This window comes from Lactuca virosa, chromosome 8 (genome assembly GCF_052849685.1).
Source record: "Lactuca virosa cultivar CGN04683 chromosome 8, Lactuca_virosa_CGN04683_v6, whole genome shotgun sequence".
Lineage (NCBI taxonomy): Eukaryota > Viridiplantae > Streptophyta > Magnoliopsida > Asterales > Asteraceae > Lactuca > Lactuca virosa.
In genome coordinates, this window is record NC_136433.1 from 393,062,971 (window position 1) to 393,075,653 (window position 12,683).

A 12,683-nucleotide genomic window follows, 5' to 3' on the forward strand; every position below is an offset into this window, starting at 1 on the left:
AACTCAAAAGTAAGAAGAATGAGCGACTCATCGAGTAAGTATGTAGACTCGCCGAGTTGAAGCGTAAATGGCAGGAGAATCGTGAATTTTCACATGGACTCGGCGACTCCATAAGATGCACTCGGCGAGTAGACCGCTGTGTGACAAATGAAACTATCTCAGAATTGGCTTTTCTCTTACGGTCACACTTTTTGACCTTGCTAGATTTCTCTCCCTTAGGAGAAGGAATCATTTCTGTACTATCATCGTTGTCATTGCCTACGCCCATGGATGTTTGGGAGGTAGATCTTCCAAACAAATTTGCTTGACCAATGCGCCAAAGCATTGCTGCTGCAACTTCAGTTAGCAAATATGTCAGATCAATAAGGGTCACGTCATGGTCTGTCATATAGTAGTCCTTAACGAACTGACTATATGACTCAGGAAGTGATTGATGAACCAAGTCAACACCTAGCTTCCTTGGGAAAACGACACCCAACATTCCCAGTCTGTCAATGTGCGACTTCATCTCCAGAACGTGTGCACACATAAAACTTCCATCTTGATGTCTGCATGCTAATAGGGCTTGAGTGATCTTGAACTTTTCAAGTCGACAAAAACGTGGGTCAGGGAGAATCACTTGAGGATGTGGAGGAAGTGAAGTATGATTTCCAGTTCCACCAATGCACGAGGAAGGGAATGATCTTTCACCTTGATTGACACGAGGAAGATCATTTTCAAAAGGAAAACTTTTTCCAAAGGAATGTGGAAGACCATAGTTGTCTGAACTTAACATCTATAAAGGGAGAAAATTCAAGTTAGTTGATTTAGATCCTAAATATAACACCCAAATGAAATATTAAGGCTAGGACCCAACACAATAATTTACAATTCAGAAGATGGATGCCGTAATCCAATTCCAAATTATTTGAAGGTAGGTAAATGATAATTTACCAATCCCACCACGAAAACGAAATTTTAAATGAACTAGGTTTTAGATGAAATTCCTAGATCTTTTGAGATTCATTGAACTTTTCAATGGCATGTTTAATCTCGATTATGCCCTACCATTTGTAACTGGGATATCGAGGATCACAAACAAGGTGTGCACAAACATGCAAATTAGCTTGGTACTCTCGATGTCATTTATCACCTAATCAATGTGCCTGTTAACCACACACGCTCCATTGATCAGCGATAATCTACGAGAAACCCATTGCCAATAATATTAGTCCCATATTAGTGTGCCAGTTAACCACACATGCTACACTAACGACCAATAAGGTGCAATGTGAAATTTCATGGGTTAGCATCAAATTCACATTTTCTTAAAGTAACTAAGACTAAGAATTTAATAAAAGCGTTTAGTTACTTTATAATTCATTATACTTTTAATGAGGATTCAGTGTTCTATCAAACCCGTACGACTAACGACCCTCCACTAGTCAAAAGTGCGGTGGGTAAGAGTGGATACCCAATGGCGGTCATTTTACAGGCCGCTTCCTTAAACACCCCTTATAGACGAGCTTCGTGAATGAGGCCTACTAACGGTAAGAATGACGTTTCTTATACATATATAATATATTACACTTTTAATTTTATATAGTATAAGGGTGTATTTTAAACATTTCAAAATACTAGAGTTTTTAATCTAATTTAAAATTTTCGAAATTAATACCTTTTAATTTAAAATCTTAAATATTAAAAACCTTAATTTAATAATTATCCAAAATTAAACAATTAATTTAAATTATTAAATCTCATAAGGATTATCCATTAAATAAATAAATAATTTAACCTAATCTCTTTATCCCCTAGATTTCGAAATTTTGGGAAGGGATATTTCAAAATCATCAATTATCCATTTAAACAATTAAAAGATAATACCTACCCAAAACCCTAGATTTTCGAAATCTAATCTTGGGGTAGGCATTTTTTGAAAATTCTAGGGTTAGGAAACCCTAAAAATCAAAAATATGGAGGCCAAAGGAAGGAGTTCAAAAACCCTAATCAATTTTCGAAACTAGGGTTTTGAAACCCCAATTTTGAAAAATCCAAGCCCTAGGGTTTAATTGCCATAAACCCTAATTTGTCAAGATCAATCTATTGTATCAAATCTAATTACAAACAAAACCAAAAGCTCTGATACCACTGATGGGTTTTATACAAAGAATCCTATGTGTGCATGCAACCCTAGTTTGGATCTATGTTTTCTCTATTAGACATACAAGCATTGAACACAAAGGAAAACCCTAATATGCATCTAATAGTTCGAAATATATATATGAAAGATTAGATCACATACCTTTGTTGCTATATAGTAATAACAACCACAACTCGAAGATCCTTGCTTTTGAAACAAGTACCACAAGTGTAGTACCTCTAATGGCTCACAAACACACTAGGGCAAGAGGATGAATATGAGAGAGAGGAGAGAGGAGTAACTTGATCAGAAATTGAGCTCTTCTAGGCTTTCAATATAATATACTAATTCATGAGGCAAAGGGATCTATTTATAATTGAGGCTAGCTAGGGTTTTAAGGTGGAAACCCTAATTCCTTAGCTTAGGGCCTAAGCAAGTCCATTGAACCCTTCCTTAGGGCTTGGATGAAAATCTCTAGAACCTTATAGGGATTTTCGGCCCTCTCTAATAAGGGTGATCCAATGGCCCAAAACCACAATTATCAAATAATTACAAAATAGCCCGTGCACTTTTAATCAGTTCCTTTAATCCCTAAATTAATTCTGAATTAGTTTCTGATTAAATATTAATGTCCAAAGTCGGGCGGGGACCGATGACTGGGCGGTACCCATTATATGTTTATTTTATGTTTGGTATGTGGTATTGGTGGCACTCACTAAGCTTTGTGCTTACAGTTTGTGGTTTATGGTTTCAGGTACTTCCGGTTCGAAAGGGAAGGGACCGGCTTGATCGTAGCGCATACACCCGTGTTTTTCGCACCTCTGATAATTTTTTTATTTTGAAATGCTTTTAAATTTTTGGATAAAGTTACAATAGTGTTTTGATTATAATAAAAATGAACTTTTTGCCCTTGTTTTTTTGGGATGTTACAAGTTGGTATCAGAGCCTTGGTTTGAGGGATTCATGCATACTCTCGGGTGTGCCTGAACTCAAACTGAGGGTTTGGTGAATTTTTTTATAAAATAAACACATAAGTAAAAAGAAATTTCTAAACAAAGAAAGGGGTGTGATGCGTGCAATCGGCCGAGCTCAAGTAAGTGGTTCCCAACATACCAATACATGTTATTATGATATATGATATGATTATGAGAATTGCATGCTAGATTAGGGCTAAGGATCTTCTCAGTATCATATGTTAGGAGAGATGCCTTTATATGCCTGATTGTATGACCTTTAGAATTGCATGCTAGTATGGATTCCAAATTAGTGGATTGAATGGCTTGATTAGTGTATATTGGGTAGATTTTCCGTTGTCTGAATGTTGCTTGCTTTGTGCTTTGTGGGATTTTTAGTGATTTGGATCAACTACTAAGTGAATATGTTAAGTCATATGCGGCACATGTTAAATAATCTAAGAGTGATGGATTTGACCCTATTGCGCATCTCTCGCTTGAGTCCAACCGTTCTAGGGTTGAATCTTTTACTCGAAGGATTATCTGATCTCTGTTGCATGTGACTATATTCATGAGGTAGTTGGTCGACATTGGTGAGTGTCTTTCAGCAGCTGAGGGTAGGGTGAGGTCGGGAACCTAGGAAAGCCTAGGGATTGCTTCAGTGGGTTTGTTGCGCTGGGTTGTGAGTGTTTGGTGTATGGACTTGAGAAGGTGAATTAGAGGATTCAACAGGATTCTTGAGGAAAGTATGGATAGGTGTGGAAGGTAGTATTGGGCCTGTACTACTGAAAGCATAGGATCCATACTCGAATCAGGGAGAGTCTTGGAGAATCTAAGAAGCTTGTGGGATGAGGATTCTTGGCTATGATCTGATAATTTCATGTTGTATTTCATTTTGGTGATGAGCACTCAGGGAGGTGGTTTTGGTTCTGGTTCTGGTTTGGGTTCCGGCTCAGGTGCATGTGTTGAGCCGATCTGCGAGCAAATGTGGGAGTTCATCTCATCAGAGATTTCTTTCAGTATTTCGGAGATCTTGGATGAGCGCTTGAGTGTGTTCCATGCGAAGGTTATGGATATCATTTGAGCTCGCACTCTTTCTTTTCGGGATAGGGCTTTATTGGTACCGCAGTATGCAACAGATGAGGAAAAGAAAAAGGTGAGGTTTCAGGATATGTTGCGGGATGACATCAGGGAGCTTGTAAGTATTTCAGGGTGCGAGACCATGAATGATACGGTTTTTAGAGCCCGGGAGCGGGAGATCAATTTGGAGCACCTCGGGAAGAGGGGATCAGATCAGGTGCATACATTGGAGGGTCCCGGGAAGAGACCCAAGACTTCTTATTAGCGTTTGAGAGGCCAGCAGGATCGGGGTCAGTGCAGCACGTGCGGGAAACTGTACGATGGAGTTTTTCGTTCTAGGGGTTTGGGTTGTTACAAGTGTGGCAGGGTTGGTCACGTCAGCAGGGATTGTCCTCAGGGGCCAAGCCCGTTATGCTTGCACTGCGATCAGGTGGGCCACAAGAAGGCCGACTGTCTGATGTTGAGGGGAGGAGCAGTGAGTGAGCCTGCTCTGGCTACTTTGAGGTTTACCGATGGACGAGAGGGTAGGGCAGGATCCCCAACAGAGAGGAGTCAGGCTTTGTAGTGTCAGACAGGGGAGGTCAGGACTCCAGCAGGTGATATTGCGGGTATGTATCTTTTGCTTTCTTCTTGGTATTATCTGTATTTTAGTTGTTTGGAATCTTGCATTGGTTCGGGTAAGCGTATCTCGGGTTTATTTCTCTACTTATGTTTGGGTTATATCTTCAAGAAATGTTATATGCCATTTGCATGCCATGAATCATTAGTGGTTTTGTGAAGGGTTGTTTCTCTTATAATGGGTTTGGAGTGTTCGGTGTTATCTTGGTTGTAGTCGAGATTGGTTCAGGGGCATTGTGTGGAAGGTTTATGGTCAGGATTCAGCGAGTTAGTGGTCCAGTATCGCAAGGATTCAGTGGTTTTAGCAATTGTGCTTGGATTCGTTTTTGAAGGTGCTGAGGGAAGTGGTTTGTTGCTGAGGTTTTGGTTGGAGCATCCGTCCTTTGGACTTCAAGATTTGAGTGGGATATCATTTTAAGCATCTAATATTATCAGTGTTGCTGGGATTCTGGAGGTGTTCAGCTGGTCTTTAGGGGTTGTGCGGTCTTTGGGATGGATAGTGATGGACTACTAACATTGGTAAGCGCCGATTGTCAGCATATCGATCATTGGAGGGTAAAAAGGATTGTGAATCCTTCAATTCTCATGTGTTGCGAGAACTTAGTCGAATCAAAGTGGGGGAGAACCGTTCATGTATTCAGGACAGAAGCAGGTGTGAAACTAGGATGTGTTTAGCATCCTCATCGGGAGGAAGGCGGCCCAAGTGGCTGTATGTATTGAGGATTGTGTGAGTTGCGAGTACGGGAAACTTCCCAACATGGGTTTGCATCTTCTTGGTATTTGATAGCAGGATTTGGGGGACCTAGGTTGGGGTTCCATTCATGATTCGAGTTCAGCTCAGGTGTTGGGTCGAGTGTGTGCTCGACTTTGGATGTGTTCGATTTGATAGATTAGCGGTAAGGCTTTGGGCGGCAGTTGTGGCAAGGTGGAAGTGTTGTAAGACTACGGGGTGACCCGTAGAATTCACTAGCGGTCAGTTAGTGTGGGAAGTGTTGTAAGACTGTGGGGTGGCCCGTAGCATTCACCGGTCCTTGTGTAGCGGTGAGATTGTGGCAAATTTGTGATTTGCTCACAGATTTCTTCAGATGGTTTAGGTCAAGGTGGGTCTATTCGCAAGGCTGTGGGAGGGCCACTGCATGTTTGGAATCAGGAACTGGTAGGTCATGGGAGACTGGGTATGAGTTAAGACTACAGTTGGTCCTGTAGCGTTTAGTTTAGCGTTGGGATGGTGTCGTGATGGTTCGGGAAAATTAGTGTCGGTCGAGGTTTTCTTTCAGAAGTCGTGTGGGGCGACTGTGTGAGTGTCTTTTGGCTCAGCAATCGGGTAGGAGTCCGGTATTTCAGATAGTTGGCAGACAAGTTGGGACCAGGGAGGTCTCGACTGCTTTTGGGAAAGTAACTAGGAGGCAGTGTGATGTTTCGGACAGTAGTAGTGATTTGAGATTTGTGTGGGTGGAATAACTTGTTGTTCGGAAGTGCTAAGTCACTTACAGTGGGATTAAATAATCTTAGAGTAATTGATTTGGCCCTGTTGCACAGCTCTCGTTTGAGTCTAACCGTTTCAGGGATGAATCTTCTACTCAAAGGATTATCTAAGCCTTCTGTTAAGTATAAGTGTTCTGCCGTCACAAGTAGCATTTTCAGCTAGGAGATTCTATTTCCATGTAAACATCAGCTGTTGTAAAACTTGTGCTCTAAGTGAATATCATGCTATGCTAACATGAAATCATCCATTCGAATCCAAACCCTTTATTGATGTTCAAAACCTAATACAATACATCTCATATGTTCAACTATGGGTTGAAAACCCTAAAAATCCCGGTTCAAGTTTATTATGGACTAAGATTCTCTTATTGGGCCTAATGGATCGATAAACTTTCAATTTGACTATTTGGGCCTAGGAACCCTATTTGGGCTCTAATTGGACCCACATTCATGAAATTAAGGTATTTTGGGTCATATGGGCCTAGAATGATCCATCTTATTTCTAATGGGCCATGATGGGCCATAACTAGTTTCATAAGCCCTAATGGGCCGTAAACTACATCCTTGGGCTTCATTGGGCCGTGAACCCTCATAAGGGCCCAATAGGCCGAAAAATATTCATGTTGGGCCTCATAAAATCAGACTAAGTCAAGGGAGGGCCCAAACCATCTCAATTCCTTTTTCCTTGCCCTTCTCTCGACCCAACAACAAATAAAAAAAAAAAAAAACCCAATTTAATCAAACCTTGCCACCTCATTAATATCTAATGGATATCCATGCAAGAGTGCATGTATCCAAGCATGCATCAAATCACCCTCTACTTAAGTCAACTCTCCCTTATCTCTCTTATCTCTCACTCTATCTCTCGGCCTCTCTCTCACTCTCCAACCTCTCCCTAATTTCAAACTCAACCATTATTCTCTCAACCATCCAACACTTCTCCACCCTTCTTCTCTCAAGAAAATCGTGGGTATAAGGAAGATCTTCAAGAGAATCACTTCAAGCTTCACATTGTGGTAAGATCTTACAAACCCAAGTGATATACTTCATCTTTAAACTCATTCACTCCTCTTACACCCATGTTTTCGTGAATCATGCTTCTTAGAACCATCTAAGTTCGAAAATCCTTCTCGAGAAGCTTGCTAGGGCCGAGATCTACTCATCTCATCACCAAAAACCGAAAACATCAAAGCAATGTGAGTTCATACCCCCTATTTTCAGTTTTTACTAAGTTTTGGGGGAGAATACAAGTTGTTTTGTGTAGATCTATGTGTATATGCATGACTATGTGTGTTTTTCATGATTTATTTGGTGATTATGTGTTGTTTACTTCATAAATCTAAAAATATGTTAAAATATGAAGTTTATCACTTAAATCTTCATAAAAACTATGAGAAAAGTATATTTTGTCATGTAAACTTGCATATATGTGATTTATACACTTAAAATAGCAAAAACAAGTGTTATGTTCAAAAATCTATAAGCTAAACTCAAAAATCAGCTTTTAACAGAAAAGTTTTGGTCTAGTTACGAACTGTTTTGACCACCTTGATGGTAATGTTTTTCAAAACTGTTTTACATGCTAAACGTTCAGGTTTATACCTTTAAAATGACTACTCTCACGCGTTCATACAATTTTTCTACAATTTTTGACGATTTTTACAAAACTGTCTATCATTTCAGGAAGGATGTCGGACTAGTCTGTGAAGATGAACATTTTCACACTGGTTTGAGATCACTAAAAATTATAATAAAAATTATGAAGAAAGTAGTCTCATTTTCTAAACTCTCAGAGTTGACGGATCCAAATTTCGACTTACAATGATTTTTCTATAATTTTTCTCAAAATAGAGACGTAAATGCCAAAAATAGGGAAATTGTTTTAACTTACTAAAAGTGTTTATACTTTTGTTAGATGCAAGTTTATATGACTTATACATAATTTTAAATCATCTAGACATGTTAACTTATGTGCATTTAATATATATATGATTATAAAAGTGGTATTTTTAAGTCAATTTGACCAACAATTGAACAAATACTAGCAATAAAATAACAAAATGACTAATTTTGCCATTCGTATAATATTGGGCCTTAGTGGCCCATTAATATGCTTGATAGGTCCTGAATACTATTTATTTGTTTATTGGTCCTCACTGACCCATTAACATGCGCGACGGACCTTGGATACTATTTGCGTGCTATTTGGGCATATAAATACCTTACATGTGAAATGGGCCTTAGTTGTCCTTTTACATATATTTTGGGCCCATGTTATATAATCTCATTTCTTTCGGGCCTAAAAATGACTTACGTGTTCAGTGAGACTCAATGGTCCGCAGACATGGTTCATTGGGCCCGGAATGAGTTTATATGTTTCTCTTCACGTAAAATTCGATTAAGGATCTAGTGAGACGTGCCGGTTGACACCTATTGAGTGTACGATCGTAGCCTGTAGTTATAACCAAAGTCTCTTGGAGGGAGAGCGGGATTTTGTGTATAGATCTATACGAGGATGACACCCCGCACCTGAGCTGTTCGCTACAGTTAGACTACATCAGTCTAGGGTGACGACAACCTTATTCTATTTTCCGTCGGCGTTCACAAACGCCAAGACAGGCGAAATTGTCATTAATTAGTATGGTTATGACGGCTCACTTAGAGGAATTAACATTATGAAATTTACAGGAGACTATTCTTTTTCTTCTTTTACAGGCAACATAGGGTTGCCTGGGGGCATTCTATTTACATTCTCTTCAATCACTTTTGGCATTATATTAAACAATAACACACATGCATTAATACTAGATCGGACACAACATACTAAACTGTTTTAAAAAAATGCAGGATTTTATTGTGATTACAAAGTTATACAAATCATTTTTTCAAACATGCTTATGAACTCACAAACATTTTTATGTTGACCTTTTTAAATTAACTTGTATTCTCAGGAAACCGTTGAAGCAGGTTGGGCTGAACAAACTAATAGATGTTTTGTTATATTTTATTTCATCAGACTTTAATTATCTTGACATGTAATATTCAAACACAATACTCGATGTAAACAATGTATGTTGTTATATTACATGAGTGGTGATGATGATGTGATGTTTCAATTATATACTATGTGATGATACTACAAGGATGAAGTCACGCACAAGCCCCCAGCTGTCTGGTTCGGGGTTGTGACATCTGCAGCTAGTTATGGTCAGTGACCTTGTTCCCAGTGGTAGCATCGAGATAATAAAGGTGGGAAGTGTTCTGTTTAGTCTGGTATTCAAGGTGAAATTGGCACGGTAATGGTTCAGTGTGGGCGGTCTGTCTGGGGGTCAGACCAACTTGAGACTTCAAGTTCGGGAAGGTAGAAGTGGTTTTATGCATGGGTTTTTGGATTCGTCTTCATTGGGTCGAAGAGTTCTGCCAGGGTTAGGTTCGGTTGCTTTGGGAAGGCTGTTGTATGCTCAGGATTTTCGGTTGCGATCCTCGGGTTGTTTATGATCCGAGTGTTAGTAAATAGCGATTTCGAGGACGAAATCTAATTTAAGTGGGGGAGAGTTGTAACGCCCTGTTTCGAATTGTTTCCCATTGCGGGATGGTGATCAAGGAGTGGGTATTATCAGACTTAGAACCCTTGAAGAAGTGAGTTTGGGCTCATTTGTATGTGGATGATGTAGTTTGGATGATCCGGGTTTCCGGTTTGTGTTTTGGAGCCCATGGGTATTGGTAAAAGCATTGGTTTGGGCCTTTTATGAATTTTGGATTTTAGTTCGGTTGATTTTCAGACTAAATAAAGTTGTTAGAAGTGTAGGGCTTCTTGCCACCTTTCCGTGGATATAAAGAACGTCGAAAACGGATAAGGGATGCAAAAGTTATGATCATTTGAAGTTAGAAGGGTTTGGACCGAACCGGGTACGCATGGTGTTCCAAAAGGAATTTGGATGCGGGAGCATTTGGGAACGCCATGCGTTCCCTAAGGGAACATACTGCATTCGTCATGTCAGATGGAAACCCTAATTTAGGGTCTTGGACCCTATTTAAACACCTTAACTCACCTCCAACCCTCATTTCCTCCAGCCTCCATCCTCTCTAGCCCTAAGAACGAAATCTTATCCCCCATTTGAGTGATTCTTGAGCTTCAAAGTGATTTATGTGTGTTTTTGGTGCTTGAGGAAGAAGAAGGAACTTCTTGAAGAGTCATTGCTTGACTTGGAGCTTTTGGATCCAGACCTTGTGCACCTAGATCAATCTTTTGGAGGTATAAAGTCTCAACCTTGACAACTCTTTTTTGTAGATCTATCTAAGTGGTATTTTGTTATGGTTTTGGTCCCTTTAAGGTAGTTATTGTGAGTAGAAGTTACTCCAAAACCTTTAAGCTTCATATTTGGTCCTTGTTGAGGTTATGGAGTCATAAAGTTTGGATCTTGATGGGTATAGACCTTCCATGCATGATTTGGTAGTCATTTGATGAAGTTTGGGACTTAGGGTTTTGATTTGGGTCCTATTGAGTTATGTTAAGTCATAAAGTTGGAAGCTTTATGACTTAAGAAATCCCTTGAAATCAGACCGGGAAGTTTAGATTGAGGTCTTAAGGTATTAAGAAGTTTTTAAGACATTTTAAAGTGATTTTGACCTTTGGAGTTCATCTTTGGTGTTGGGCTTCATTAAGCCATGCAGAGGCTTAAAGCCTTCGACTTTATGGATTAAGTCATTGACATGAAGCTATTTTGAGGATTTGGACGTTGGACTTGAGGTATTAAGACGTTTGGTGTGATTTTTGGTCAATGGCCGGGAACGTCGTGCGTTCATCTCGGGAACCCGGCGCGTTCAGGCAAGGGGTCCCAATCTATGGTCTGGCAATGAACGCCCTACGCTCCACCAGGGAACGCAACGCGTTCGGTTCATCAGTGGACTTTTTGGGATCTTGTTCATGGGCTTGTTTTGTTTCGTTTTGGACTTGCTGTTTGGGCCTTTGGTTCATCTGAGATTTATTATTGGATAAGGAATTATTGGGCTTTAGGATAAGGCCCATACGGGTTGCGCCCAATTTGGAAAATTAGGCCATTAGTGGGCTTATGGATCTTATAGTTTTGGGCCTTTTGATTTTGGGCTTGGGCCTCAGTTTTGGTTCATGTTGGGTCAGGGGTAAAATGGTAATTTTACCCTAAGTATGGATTATGGATCATAGTTTGGAACCCAATTGCTAATTGGGTGTTATTTTGGTATTGATAGCTCGGGAAGTCGTCAGAGCAGCAGCTAGGGATTTCTTTCAGTGAGCTTCTACACTCGAGGTGAGTTTCCTTACTGGTTTAGCGGGTCGAAGGCACCAATGCCGGCCCATGTCTATGCTATGTTAGTATGCTAGCTGTCTTCGTGACTCTTGCATGTGTATGTTTTTATATGCTTTCCTGGCTAAGGCCTGATGTCAAGTAGGGCCCGGTAACTATTTGTATGTTATGTATGTATATTGCATGTGTATGTGTTTATATGCTTTCCAAGCTCACCTCGATGACCGAGCGGGGCCAGATGTCGGACGGGGTCTGAAGCCGAGCAGGGCCCACTATATGTTTATTTTAAGTGTGGTATGTGGTATTTGGGGAGCTCACTAAGCTTTGTGCTTACAGTTTATGGTTTATGGTTTCAGGTACTTCCGGATCGAAAGGGAATGGCCCGACTTGATCGCAGCGCATACACCCGTGTTTTTCGCAATATGTGATCTTTGGGAATGAACTCTGATAATTGTTTTATTTTGAAATGCTTTTAAATGTTTGGATAAAGCTACAATAGTGTCTTGATTATAATAAAAATGAACTTTTTGCCCTTGTTTTTTTGGGATGTTACATTTGGTGTTTTGAAGAAGAAGAAGAAGGACCTCTTGGTGCATAAATCTAGCAAGTAAAGCTCCTCAATTCACCCTTGCACATACTGTAGACTTTTGTAAGTCCTCAAGTTCCAAGCTTTATTTTAGTGCTTCTAGATTAAGGCTTCTTGTCCCTTCTAGATATTTGTTGGGTTGGTGTGCACCCGTTGTATGTATGCTTGTGTGTATATTGTCATATGTGGTATTTTGTGGAACTCACTATATTTTGGCTTACATTTGTGGATTAAAATGTTTCAAGTACTTTAGATGATCGTCGGAAGACGAAGGATTGATTGTACACATTCATCATCAGCTTTTGTGATTCCACTTTTGTTATGACACTCTGATTTTTGGATGATTGTATTTTGGAATATATGAGATTTCTTTGACTTGGGTTTTATGAAAATGACATTTATTCCTAATCAAAAATGAAAATTTTCGTTATGAAAAATGGGACGTTATGATGGGTTATGAGCACAACAACATTCCTATGTGTTCATGCAACCCTAATTGCTTTAGATCCAAGTTTTTCTCTAGTTATACATACAAATAGATCTTCCAAAGCAAT